This window comes from Arvicola amphibius, chromosome 17 (genome assembly GCF_903992535.2).
Source record: "Arvicola amphibius chromosome 17, mArvAmp1.2, whole genome shotgun sequence".
NCBI classification, from domain to species: domain Eukaryota; kingdom Metazoa; phylum Chordata; class Mammalia; order Rodentia; family Cricetidae; genus Arvicola; species Arvicola amphibius.
In genome coordinates, this window is record NC_052063.2 from 24304436 (window position 1) to 24318190 (window position 13755).

The following is a 13755-nucleotide window of genomic DNA, read 5'->3' on the forward strand; positions in this document are numbered from 1 at the left end:
ACTTTGGGTGAAAGGATCTCTGGGCAGGCACCAATTTATTCTCCAGTTTCCCTCTTTGTTACAAAATGGTCAAATAGTTTAGCTTTCAGAGCTTCAATTTTCTTAAGCTTAGCTGGGGTGGGTAGGGCAATGCTTTTCCCCTTGTAGGGCGATTCAATCAGACAAAATCTTACGATAAATGGGTTGGCTTCTGTCTTTATCAGTGATGTACAACTTCCTCTCAAAAAGCATAGTTGTCACGGAAGCCACAAACATATAGTTTGGAGTCTTTCTGAGAGATAATTAATTTGACATTTCATCAATACAACATAGCTTCCCCACAGAGATCCACGGCCAATGTAAGAATATTAGTCAACTATAAATGAGTAGCTGATCGGGATGACTCAGCAGGACTCAGAGGCCCGAGTCCAACCTCTGGATCCCATGTGAAAGGGAAGGAGAGAAACGACTACACAAAGTTATAACCTGAACTCGGCAGCGTGCTATGACACAGGCTCCGTGCCCAGACACACACAATACACATGCACGCACATGTGCATACACATATACACATATACACACACCACACATGCATGCACATGTGCACACACCACAGATGCATGCACTCCACATACACGCACACACATGTGCATGCACAAACACACCACAGGTGCACACACTCACACACACACGCCACCATACACACGCACGCACATGTGCACACACATACACACACACCATAGATGTACACACTCACATACATCACACACATGTGCATGCGCACACACCACAGGTGCAGGAGCTCACAATACATGTGCATGCCACACACCGACAGATGCACACACACACACACCTGTGCACACACATATGCACACACCACAGATGCACCAACACGCACATACATGTATGCACACACAGCACAGATGCACACACTCTCACATGCTCACACACGTGCATGCACATACACACATACCACAGACGTACACACTCACACACACAAACTACTTTTCTAAATCATTAAACATAAAAGGGACAGATGTAGTCAGGTGGTGACACACACTTTTAATCCCAGCATTTGAGAGGCAGAAGCATCGGATCTCTGTGAGTTCGAGACCAGCCTGATCTAGAGAGAGATTCTAGGACAGCCAGTGCTACACAGAGAAATCCTGTCTCAAAAAGAAAGAAAGAAAGAAAGAAAGAAAGAAAGAAAGAAAGAAAGAAAGAAAGAAAGAAAGAAAGAAAGAGAAAAACAGAAAAAGAGGAAGGGGTGGGAAGTTGGAGGGAGGAAGAGCAAGAGGGAGATAAATGTTTCAATATTTCTTTTCTCAAAAATGCTATAAAATACAAACCATTGCATTCTTCCAAAAGAAACTGCAGCCGAATGTGGAAATATGAGTGGCAATGAGGTCCCCTGAAATATCACCGCACACACAGTTAAATATGAAAGTACCCAGGAAAGCAACATCGTTGAGTCAGAGAGGCTCCATGGCAAGCTGGTAATTTTCCATCTCGTGTTTCTCAGAGAGTTGGCAGAAAGCATTTCCTGATGGGCTTCCTCTTCTCCATGCATATTGAAGGCTATTTCTAGCAACAATGAGTATGTCCACATATATTTATTTTATTAAAAATGTTGTCCTGCCCCTTAACCAATTTCTCTGCCCAAGCTTCCTGTAGAACTTAGAAATGGAATTGTTTCCCCTCCACTGTCTCCTCTGTCTCCTTCACACAGAAAAATCTCTCCTCTCTAGAGCTGCTCCCCAATTTTCTCCTTCCTCTAACAAAAGTTTGAAGGGGAATATGTAATTACAGATATTTAAGAATCAATTTTATGGCTGGCCAGTAGTGGTGCACGCCTTTAATCCCAGCATTCGGGAGGCAGAGGCAAACGGAGGATCTCTGTGAATTCAAGGCCAGCCTGATATACAGAGCTAGTTCCAGCTCAGGCTCCAAAGCTACAGAGAAACCCTGTCTCAAAATAAGTAAATAAATAAATAAATAAATAAATAAATAAATAAATAAATAAATAAGAATCAATTTTACTTCATGGCAGAAATAAAAGCCTTGGATCTCTGATGATGACTCTTTTTGCTTTGTTTGGTTTTGTTTTTGAGATAGGTACATTTATCTATTTATTAGTTTTGTTTTGATTTGTTTTAGCAATGTCTTAATATGTATCCCAGGCTGGCCTGGAACTCACTATGCAGACAAAGCTGAACTGAAACTCACAGATCCATCTGCGTCTACCTCCTGAGTATTGGGAACAAAGGTCCACACCACTGTGCCAGGCCTTGAGATAGATTCTTAGTGTGTGCCCCCAGAACTCATATTCTTACCTCAGCCTCCAAAGTCACAGATTACAAGTATGTGCCACCATGCCCAGCTTGTGATGGTATCCTCTGCTAACTTTTCCAGGTGCCCGATGGGCTATGTGTATGGTAGGTCTTTAAAGTGTTCCTCTGGTCTTTTGGCAGCCAGTGGAAGGCTGGAGGCCATCCTAACACAATCCCAAGTGGCACATACAGGCCAGAACATCCCTCCATTCCAGTGTTTACCACCACGTTGATACTGAATTCTTGCAACTTCTGGGTTGTATGTGTGTTGAGGGGATCATCTTGCTATTTCCAAGAGAACATCCCTGCACAGAAGTTATTGAGAGTTTAAGCGTTTGAGAATTGAAATTCATCAAGACAAACAGTTAGCATTTTCCTCCATTTTCTCCAGAGGCACAAACTGCCTGACAGAAGAAGGCTCAAATTCCCTGTTCAAAACGGGTCCAGACCAGCTTCCTCAGCACAGCACGAGGACAAGAGAATGACCAGGATCAGACCTAGGTGCAAGATAACATTATACTATTGACAGGTCTTTTAAAGAAATAAGATACATGAAGTTGAATAAAATGTTGGATGTGCAAGTAAGTATCTACTCACGAGAAGAGAAATCTCAGCACATTACAAAGTTGGAAAAGATTACAACTATTAAAAGCATGAAATCCAGAATGTGTCATAATATTCTAATTGCTTGGCACACCCATCATTCTTTCTTGCCTTTACATTTTGTTCTTTTTAATTACTTCTTTTATGTATGTGGATGTTTTGCCTGAATGTCCCTCTGTGTATCACATGCATACAGTGCCTATGGAGGTCAGGAGAGGGTATCAGATTCCCTGGAGTTGGGTTTAGAGGTCCAAAAGGTTAGAGTCCATGATGGCAGAAAAAAAGCATGGAATCAAGAAGAGCTGAGAGCTCATATCTCAAACTGCAACCAGGAGGCAGAAAACACACTGGGAAAAGCGAAATCTTTTGAACCCTCAGAGTCCACCCCTAAGAACACAACTCCTTGAACGAGCCACACCTCCTCCTGACCCTTTCCAAACAGTTCCACCAACTGGGGACCAAATATTCAAACATTAGGCTCTTCAGGGGTTATTCTCATTCACACCACATTCCACTCCCTGACTCCCATAATTTCTTACCTTTTTAATTGTCCCTTTAAATTACTTTTTCACATAATTTCAGAATATTTTCTTTTTTTTGGTTTTTCAGGACAGGGTTTCCCTGTAGTTTCTAGAGCCTGTCCTGGAACTAGCTCTTGTAGACCAGGCTGGCCTCGAACTCAGAGATCCGCCTGCCTCTGCCTCCGGAGTGCTGGGATTAAAGGCATGCACCACCACCGCCCGGCTTTAGAATATTTTCTAACTGGGGAGGGTGAAAAGATACTTTGACTTTTCCTCCTGCATGAATAATGTTTTATTGTGTTTTAGAAAACTTTCTTTTAGTTGTATAATCTTTATTAACAAAGTCTTGTAAACTTATAGGATTAGTGTTACATTTGGGAAACACTGATGGGTTTGCTTCATGTGTGGAAGTCTTAGTTACTTTTCTATTGCTGTATTGGAGAGCATCTTCAACAAAAAGACCACTTAGCAGGGTAGGGGTATGGGGATTAGAAAAGTTAGTAAAGAATATAAAGATATGTGTCAGAATAACAAACAGAAACATAGGATCGCACCAGGAGGGAGTTCCAGTGAATACTGAAATTGCCTGAATTTAATTTCCATTTGCTTAAAATATCCCTGATCCTAAAAGGTAGGAGTAAGATAAAAAACTGAATTAACATGATACAATAAAATGAACATACCAGTTGAAGGTTGCAGGCTACATTCTTTGTTAAACATTCTGTTGCTAAAACAAAATAAGTCCTGCTCACACCCTAGACCAAAAACTTTCTGTAGGCAAACCACTCCCTGGGTAGAATCCATTGTTATCTCCCTAGGGGAGTAGGAGCTTAGTTGGATCCTTAGACTTTTATTTTGGATAGAAACATGTTCTCCATTCCTGAAATATGAGGTCTGGATATTAACCACACTTGTTGACAGTAACCTTGAGAGAGCAGAACTCTCTGACTTAAATCTGGGTGGGACCTTTGCTTGACCATAGAAACAGACAATAACCTTAAAGGAATAGAAGTAAGTTCCAAGTCTCTGACCTTTGGAATTTATTATGAATTTACTTTGGAATTCAACTTTGAGCAAGCTGAAACTCTCTGATCTTCAGACAAGATGGAAATAGGCTCACATTTTTGGACCTCCATATTGCTGTCATAAGACACCCTGACCAAGACAACTTATAGAAGAGAAGGTTTGTTTGGGCATAGGGTTCCAGAGGGAAAAGAATGCATCACCATCATGAGAGGGAGGCATGACAATAGGCAGATGTGGTGGCTAGAACAGGAAGCTGAGATCTCACCTCTTGAACCACAAGCATGAAGCATAGAGAACAGTTGGAAAGTGCACATGTGGGGCTGGAGAGATGGCTCAGTGGTTAAGAGCATTGCCTGCTCTTCCAAAGGTCCTGAGTTCAATTCCCGACAACCACATGGTGGCTCACAACCATCTGTAATGAGGTGGGGTGCCCTCTTCTGGCATGCAGACATACACACAGACAGAATATTGTATACATAATAAATAAATATTTAAAAAAAGAAAGGGCACATGTGGTGGCTTGGAAAGGAATGACCCTCATAAGCTCATCTATTTGAAGGCGTGGTCATTAGGGAGTAGAGCTACTTGAGAAGGATTAGGAGGTGTGGCCTTGTTGGAGTAGGTGTGACTTTGTTGGAGGAAGTCTGTCTCCAGGCTGGATTTTGGGGCTTCAGTTACCCAAGTCAGGCCCAGTGGCTCTCTTTTCCTACTTTTGGATCCAGATCCAGGTGTAGAACCCTTAGCTACCATGTCTGTCTGCATGCCACTGTGCTCCTCTCAATGAGGATAATGGACTAAATCTCTGAAACTGTAAGCCAGCCCCAACTAAATGCTTTCTTTTATTATAAGAGTTGTATTAATCTGAGTCAAATGAGGGCAGAAAAATCACATGATAATTTGATAGGAAAAGCATTTAAAAAATAAATAATGATAGCATCTAAGTAGGAGCCAATAGGGACATCTATGACTCCCAAAGCTGAAATAAGGCACCCGGGATCCCAGGACTGAGATACTGAGATAGATATTGCTGGAGGGATGTGACAGCTAATCTTCATTTTCAACTGGATGGGACCATGGAGTCACCATGGAAACACACATCTGGGTGTGTCCATTGAGCCATCCTTCCAGGTCCAGAAAACCTATTCGTAACTGTAATTCTACACTCTGGTTTTTATGAAGTTGTACCTGCTTTGTGTGTGTGTGTGTGTGTGTGTGTGTGTGTGTGTGTGTGTGTGTGTGTGTGTGCACGCTCGCATGCATATGTGTGTGTGTGTTGATGTGACAATGAGTTTGCCTCATATGAACAGAATATTCTATAGGCAGTTCTCAATGCAGCTGTCTCTAAAGTCTGAGATTTACCGACACATGACCCTGTCTGTGTTGTTTGTGGTGATAACCCAACTGACAAGAAGAGCACAGTGTGTGTTCCTCTGATTAATTTCTCCTAGTGGTGACAGATTGGTGCTGGACTGCAAACACAGAGTTACCCAGCCTTTGCTGTGGCAGAAGGCACGGGCTAAACAAATAAAGGCTATGTCATAATTGTTGCGACTCCGATGTAACTGTGCTCTGTGACTATGAAACACCCCGGTTTCTCTGACCTGCACTGCCAGGGTCAGAGCTCAGAGCTGACTGTTTTCCTTTCAGAGACTGAGCTTGGGAGTTGACCCCATCTATTAATAGACCCTTGGTGGCCATTCATTTTATTGTTTGGTTTAGGTTTTAGCTTCTTAAGACAAGGTCTCTATGTAACCCTGGTTGTCCTGGAACTCACTATGTAGACCAGGCTGGCTTTAAACTCACAGGGATCCACCTGTCTCCAGGTCAGCACACCCGGCTCTCCTGGGCCATCTGTTAATGCAAGCATCTTCGGAATGTGTGTTTCATATCCTCTGTGTGCCAGGCACAAGGTTCCCCTGGGGATTTGAAGATGAAAAAACTTTGGAAGAATGTACAGATAAGAGAGCCAGGTCAGACCAGATAGTTTCCTCTGCCTGAGAGGAAGCCTCTTTGAAATCTGCCCAAACTAGCAGTTTATACTACATTTGTTGTTGTTGTTGTTGTTGTTGCTGCTGCTGCTGTTGTTGACTATTACTGAACATGTTTGAAAGGCTCAGCTACGCTGGTAAAATTTTGAAACTTCAGTTAACATTGTGCTGCCTGCCCCTGGCCTGGCCTCCAACCCTGAAGCATATTCGGTAGCACTTCAGATAACACCTGATTTCCTCACCACGACCTGTGATGGTGACTATTGGACCCTGCCGCTCCTCCAGACTCAACGGCTCTTTTGTTTCTTACTGGCTGCCTGACTCACTGATCCCCTTTCTGACCAGAGAAAGCACAAAGCAGGTTCCCCTGCTGTCTTCTCTACAGACAAGTTTCTCTTCCTGTGGCTGACTTCCTTCATGCTAGGCCTTCTCGGGCAGTCACTGCCATGGTCCTGTCTCGAACACCCAATGCTGTCTCTTGACAGCACCTAACACCTCGTGAAACCATATTAGTGGTTTGTTGACTTATTTCATTTTAGTCAGATACAGTGTAAGTTCTGTGATAGAAGAACCTTAATTGGTCAGGCAGTAGTGGTACATGCCTTTCATCCCAGCACTCAGCAGGCAGAGGCAGGTGAATCTCTGTGAGTTCGAGGCCAGCCTGGACTATAGAATGAATTCCATGACAGGCTCTAAAGCTACACAGGGAAACCCTGTCTCAAAAAACCAGAAAAAAAACCTTAATTGTATGATTCAGAGGCGTGTGTCCTCAGTGTCTAGCAAGGTACTGACTTATTACATATGCTCAAAAGATGACTTTTGAATAGATGAAGCCTGAACTTCAGTAACCTGCTACCTTTATTTCCCACCCCAACCCTAACCCCCTTCACTGTTTTGAGACGGTCTTGCTATGTAGCCCAGGTGTGCTTAGAACCCAAGACTGTTTCCAACCTGCAGTCCCCTGTCACAGTCTTTTAGGCGTTAGAATTACAGCTCTGTGATGTGCCTTATGCCTGGCTGTCCTGCCTCTTTTTCTGCCTTCAGTCTTATTTGCTGAATCTACCCACCTTTCTTTTTTTTCTTGTTTTGTTGTTGTTGTTGTTGTTGTTGTTTGAGACAGGGTTTCTCTGTATAGCCCTAGCTGTCCTGGAACTAGCTATTATAGACCAGGCTGGCCTCAAACTCACAGAGATCTGCCTGCCTCTGTCCCTCCCCCCCCCAGTGCTGAGACTAAAAGCATGCGCCATCAGTGCTTCGCCACTGGAGTTTTTCTAAAACTTCAGATAGGTCACAGTGCTTCTTTGTAGTGATGAGAGTGAGCAGGTCTGCTTTTTTTGTCCCGCCCTGCTCCTGCATGGCTAGGTTTACACCTGAAATAGCAACACACAAACTGTATTCATTTAAACACTGCCTGGCCCATTAGTTTCAGCCTCTTATTGGCTAACTCTCACATCTTGACTAACCCATATCTAATAATCTGTATGCCACCACAAGATCGTGGCTTACCGGAAAAGATCCAGCATGTCTGACCTGGTGGCTGGCTCCATGGCATCTGACCCAGAGAGGAGAGTCATGGTGACTGGCCTACTTCCCTTCTTCCCAGCATTCTGTTCTGTCTACTCCACCCACCTAAGGGCTGGCCTATCAAATGGGCCAAGGCAGTTTCTTTATTAACCAATGAAATCAACACAAACAGAAGACTCTCCCACATCACTTCTTCTGTGAGTTACTGTCCCCCACGATGACTCACAGAGTGAAGTAAATATGAAGGTCACGGCATATAGACTCTAAATATGACTGCTGTGCATACTCTGCTATTATACTGTTTATTTGCAATGCATTTACAAGTGTGACTATAATACTTTCTTATTCCATTTGGGAGTCTATAATACTCAGGATCATTTATAAATAATAGAAGGTTATTGTTCATATTTCTGGAGGCCAGGATACCCCAAATCAAGGAATCTGTAGATTTGGCATCTTATAAGTCATTGCAAGTTTCTTGAAAGTAATGGTGTTTTGTGTATGCTTACATAGGGAAGGGGACAAATAGGAGACTAAAATAACTTTTCTTATTTTTGTTCTGGGACTCTTCTAAGCCAGGACCTTGTATATGCTAGGCAAGCACTCTGTCACTGGGTTCCCACCTTGGTCCTTGAGTCTCCTTCACAGGGGAAGCGTTTCCAAACAGGAAGCTTCTGCCCTCATGATAGTCATCTCCCAGAAGGTCCTGCCTCTTGCCACCATGGCATTGATGATTCTATTTCAGCAGATGAGTTGGAGTGGGCATCACATTCCAGAGCAAGTTCTCAGCTACCTTTCTGTCCTGTTGGTACAGCCGAGCCTACCCAATACTTAAACAGATGAAAATGTCAGATTTATGTTTGTCTCTGGAGAACCAGGGAGTGAAGGCGTGAACTTCATTCATTATAATAGACAAGAAATATTTATCAAGTTCCAGGCTATAGTGTGTATTAACCACTATATTTTTTTCAGTCACTGAAGATGCAGGAGCAAACCTAGTCATTGTTCTCAGGAAGTTAATATTCTGCTAAGGGAAAATGACCATAAAACAATAAACAACCCATTATATAATGAAAAGGTAAGTAGAGATAAATGCCTTGCATAATATGAAGGAACTCAATTTTTTCCTTCCCTTATATCTGTATGTATGTGTGGTGTGTTGTACATGCGTGTGTTTGTGTTCTTGTGTGTATGGATGCACTTGTGTGTGCCTGGGCATCTTCCTTGATCACTCTCCATAATAAAGCAAGGGCTTCATCTGAACCTGGAGCATAGCAGTTTTGGCTAGTCTGTCTGGTTAGCTTGTTCTGGGGGGGTCTCTGTCTCTTTTTTTAATCTACTGGGATTATATTATGGGTTGGCAGACCCATTCCACTTTTTCCATGGGTGCTGGGAACCCCAACTTGTCCAGATCATACATTGCTAACAGAGAAATCTCCCAGCCCCAGGAACTCAATTTTCAAAGGGAACATTCCTCTATGAAATAATTAAATCCAGAATAAAAAATAGGCCTTTCTGGGTGCTTAGATCTTGAACTGTTGGCAGATATCATGTGCAATATTGTCAACTAACTCACCGCAGAGACAAAAGCCAGGCACCTGGGAAACAATGCCATCATCAGTACCAAGGTGGAACAACTCTGGATGACCAGTAATAAAGAGGCAGTGAGCTCAGACTCTTGGGCCAAACCAAAGGGAACTTGAGTAGTGTTGGGTCAAATACAAGGTTATGAATAAGAGTCAGTGCATGTTATCCATATATCAAACCTAAGGGCCAATCCTATTGGTTATCAGATGAAGAATGCTCCATAAATAAAGCGTGTGAATAAAAAGGAAACACAGTGTTGTAACTAACAAACTCAATCCATGGGCTAGATACAGTGTAGCAACTAACAAACTCAATCCATGGGCTAGATACAGTGTAGCAACTAACAAACTCAATCCATGGGCTAGATACAGTGTAGCAACTAACAAACTCAATCCATGGGCTAGATACAGTGTAGCAACTAACAAACTCAATCAATGGGCTAGATACAGTGTAGCAACTAACAAACTCAATCCTCGGGCTAGATACAGTGTAGCAACTAACAAACTCAATGCACTGGCTAGATACAGAATAGCAACTAACAAACTCAATCCATGGGTAGATTTGAAGATTGTGCAGAGCCCAGTATTAGGGAGATAGAGCCAGGTAGCCCTTTATGAGTTTGAAGCCAACCTGGTCTACATAGTGAGTTCCAAGCTAGTGAAAATTACACAGAAAGATAGTTTTTGAAAAGATAATGGTTAAATTATTTTTCAGATAATAAAAGGTAGGCTTTGTCATGTTTTCCATCAGTCTAAGAAATACTTGAGGTGAACACCTTACAGAAAAGCAAAGATCTATCTTGACCAGTAGTTTTGGAGGTTCTAGTTCATCACCAGTTGGCTCCAGTGCTTTGGGGCTGTGATAAAGCAGTGTGTGATTACAGGAAGCTGGGGTGCAAAACTACTCACCTCCTGGCCAGAAAGCAAAAGAGGAGACCAATGTCCAAACTACAGCACACAGTTACCACAGGCACAGTGGAATCAAAACAGGCCAATTCAGAATTAATGTGTAATTAAACTGCATAACAGCAAGGATGGAAGATTTTAAAAACAGCAAGAGAGCAAAAGATGACTTTAAAGAAATGGCAGGTGAGCACAGACTTCTCAACAGGAGACCCCAAACCGGGATTCAGTAGAATAATATGTGCGTGCGTGCGTGCGTGCGTGTGTGCGTGCGTGCGTGTGTGTGGGTGTGTGTGTGTGTGTGTGTGTGTGTGTATTTAGAGACAGGGTTTCTCTGTGTAACAGTCCTAGCTGTCCTGTGGGTACATGTTGCCAAGTGGGTCAGTATTGTAGACAGTGAAGTTCACAGCAGGGCACGACAGTCATGGATGATATTTCTCCTCCCCAGCAACCTTCATAACCCCATCTGCCACTGGCAAAGTCAGCCAGCAGAGAGAAGACTTCTGTTCCAGCTTTATTTTAATATGTCCCTTGTGTAATGGTCTGCTTTGGCCCTTTAAGAGACAAGCCACGCCCACTCCCTCCCCTGTCCACCCAGGCAAGCTGATCTTCAGCTTCCAGCCTGAGTCCTCCCTTTTGGTCTTTCTCTCTCAGAGGCAGCTTCTGTCTCTCCCTTCTTCCCACTTCTCCCCTTCTCTCCGTTTCTCTCTCTCTCTCTCCTCTTCTCCCCTTCTCCCCCTCCCCCTCCATAACCCACTAAATAAATATCCAACCTCACTCTGCATGGCATGCCTATCCATGTCTCTGTTTCTCACCTCCCCCCCCTCACGTGGCTCCCTGCCCGGGACCAGCCACCTTCAGAGACCTGTGGTGTGGTCTCATGGCATGTCCATCTCTCTGTCTCTCCTCGTAGGACCTGCTGCCCCATCGAGGTCTTTTACCTACCATGTGGCTCCCTACCTGGGATTGCTCTTGGGACCTGCTGCCTGCTGCCACAATGGAGACCTGCAGCATTTTACTTAATCCAGTACACCTTGATCAAATCATGTGGTGTCTTATAGAAGGAATTTTTAATAAATATTTTTTATTTTTATTTTATTTTTCCTTTGCTCTTGTAAACCAGGCTGGCCTTGAACTCACAGAGATCTGCCTGTCTCTGCCTCCCAAGTACTGGGATTAAAGGCATGCACCACACCACCCAGCCAAGGATATTCTTAGATCCAAAAGAAAACTTAAGCTCAAAGAATCACAAATAAAGAAATTAAAAATTAACATGGTAATTCCAAACAAATATTGTTCAGTGAAAAAAATTTTCTAAATTGTAAGGTGTTATTTTTTAAGACAAAATATTGAACGAAAACCAAATCAAGTGGGAAGTGATCAGAATTTAAATGTTCTGAGGTTCTCAAAATTCTCTAAATATTAACATTTTACATGGTCATAGTACAATGACTAGAACTAGGGAATTATTGTTGATGTATTAATTAATTTACACCCCTTATTCAAATGTTACCAACTGTCCTTTTATCTACCTCAGGATTACCCACTGCATGTGTGGGTATAGTAGTTTGCTTGGTGACCTTAAGGGTCTTCTGCACATTGTGGGTCTTAAACAACAGAAACTTATTTTCTCACAGTAACAAAGCCAGGAATTAATCTAAAAGCTGGGGCTCCACATCATAAAAAAGGCACAGGAAATTAACCTTTAATGTCTCTTTCCAAAGACCATATTCTTAATCTTTATATTGTTCTCTAAGGGCCAAAATCTCAGAGTAACTCCTTGCTTTATTGTTTTATTTGAAACGGAGCAGTATTCATTTCTGAGGTGCTATAGAGTCACACTGGATGGGGCCCATTTCTGTCACAGCCTTGGCAGAAGCTCATTCTGGAGCTAGACTCTGGAACTAGGGCCTTCACAGTCATTAGCAGCCATGGGACCGGACCGGACCTCTGTGACAAACACATTAAGAAGAATATTTACTATTGCCTCAAGTGTATGTGTGGTGAGAGGGGGTGGTATTTGTGCCTTTGAGTGTTAAGAGGATAACTTTGTTGATTCAGTTTTCTCCCTTCCATCTTTAGAAGGGTTCTGGGGATCAAACTCAGCCTGCTAAGTTTGTGTCATAGATACCTATACCCACTGAACCCCCTTGTCAGCCCTGTGTATGCAGCATCTTCTTTCACCAGTTCCTTTCCCAAAACCCCGAAGGAGACCCTCTTGTCCGACCTCCTTTCTCTATTTGGATTCTCTACAGGGAACAAGGATGAAATTTTCCTTCCTGTTTGCATTCAGCGTCTCCCTATGCCAGAAGGAGAGAGGCATCATATGTCTGCAAGTCACAATTAAGTGTCCTTGGCCACATTTATCTCAAGGCGATCAATATCATCAAGTCCCTGCCATAAATGAATCTTAGCTAGGTGTGGCACATGGAGGCTTTATGCCACGTTCCATCTCCTCGGGGGGCCTGGAGAGACCAACACACATGTTTGGGCTACCAGAGACAAGATGTTATAACTCAAAGAACTAGGCAAAGCTGACCTCAAAATTGTTTGACACAGGACTAGGGAAACATCTCAGAAATGAAATGATTTTTCAGAAATTGCTTGACGCATATCAATTCTACCAATAAGACTTGTTTAAAAAAGTCTTTAAATATGTTAACATGTTGAAGCTACAGAAATGGAAGATTTTTCTCTCTTGTCCTGCTGGGTCTTCTTTTGGGAGATAAAACTTAGGCTTCTACCATTTTTTATTGTCAAAAACCAATAGGTTTAAAAACAACATGTGGTCTCATCTCCCTGAAATGGCTCAGGTATTCCACCCAGCTGGAAAGAAAGTTCCAAAGGTCAGGAGGGTGCATAGGAGAACTGAGGATGCTGGGAAGGGAAGCAGAGGAAGGCAGAAGAGTCTACAGCTCTCAGAGAAAGGAGGATGGGGAGAAAGAGAAGGCAAGGGACAGAAAAAGAGACAAAAACAGAAAACAAAAAGAATACACTTATCTGGACCAAGAAAATCATAGAGTTGACTGAATTTTGATCTCTGGAGAGAACTTTAAAAACCACAGACAGATAAGAACTCTGAAATATCCACTTTATAGCCAGGTCCCACTGTTGAACCACAGAGGCAAGGGGAGGAACAAAGAGAGGGATTTCAAATACTACTGACCAAGATCCCAAGAATAGGCTTGCAAGCCTGAGGACCCTCAGTTTGACCCCCTGAACCAAGTGAAATGTTGGTACGTAGAGGAAGCATGGGATGCTGAGATGGAGATGGAGATGGGTGACTTCCCTGGGG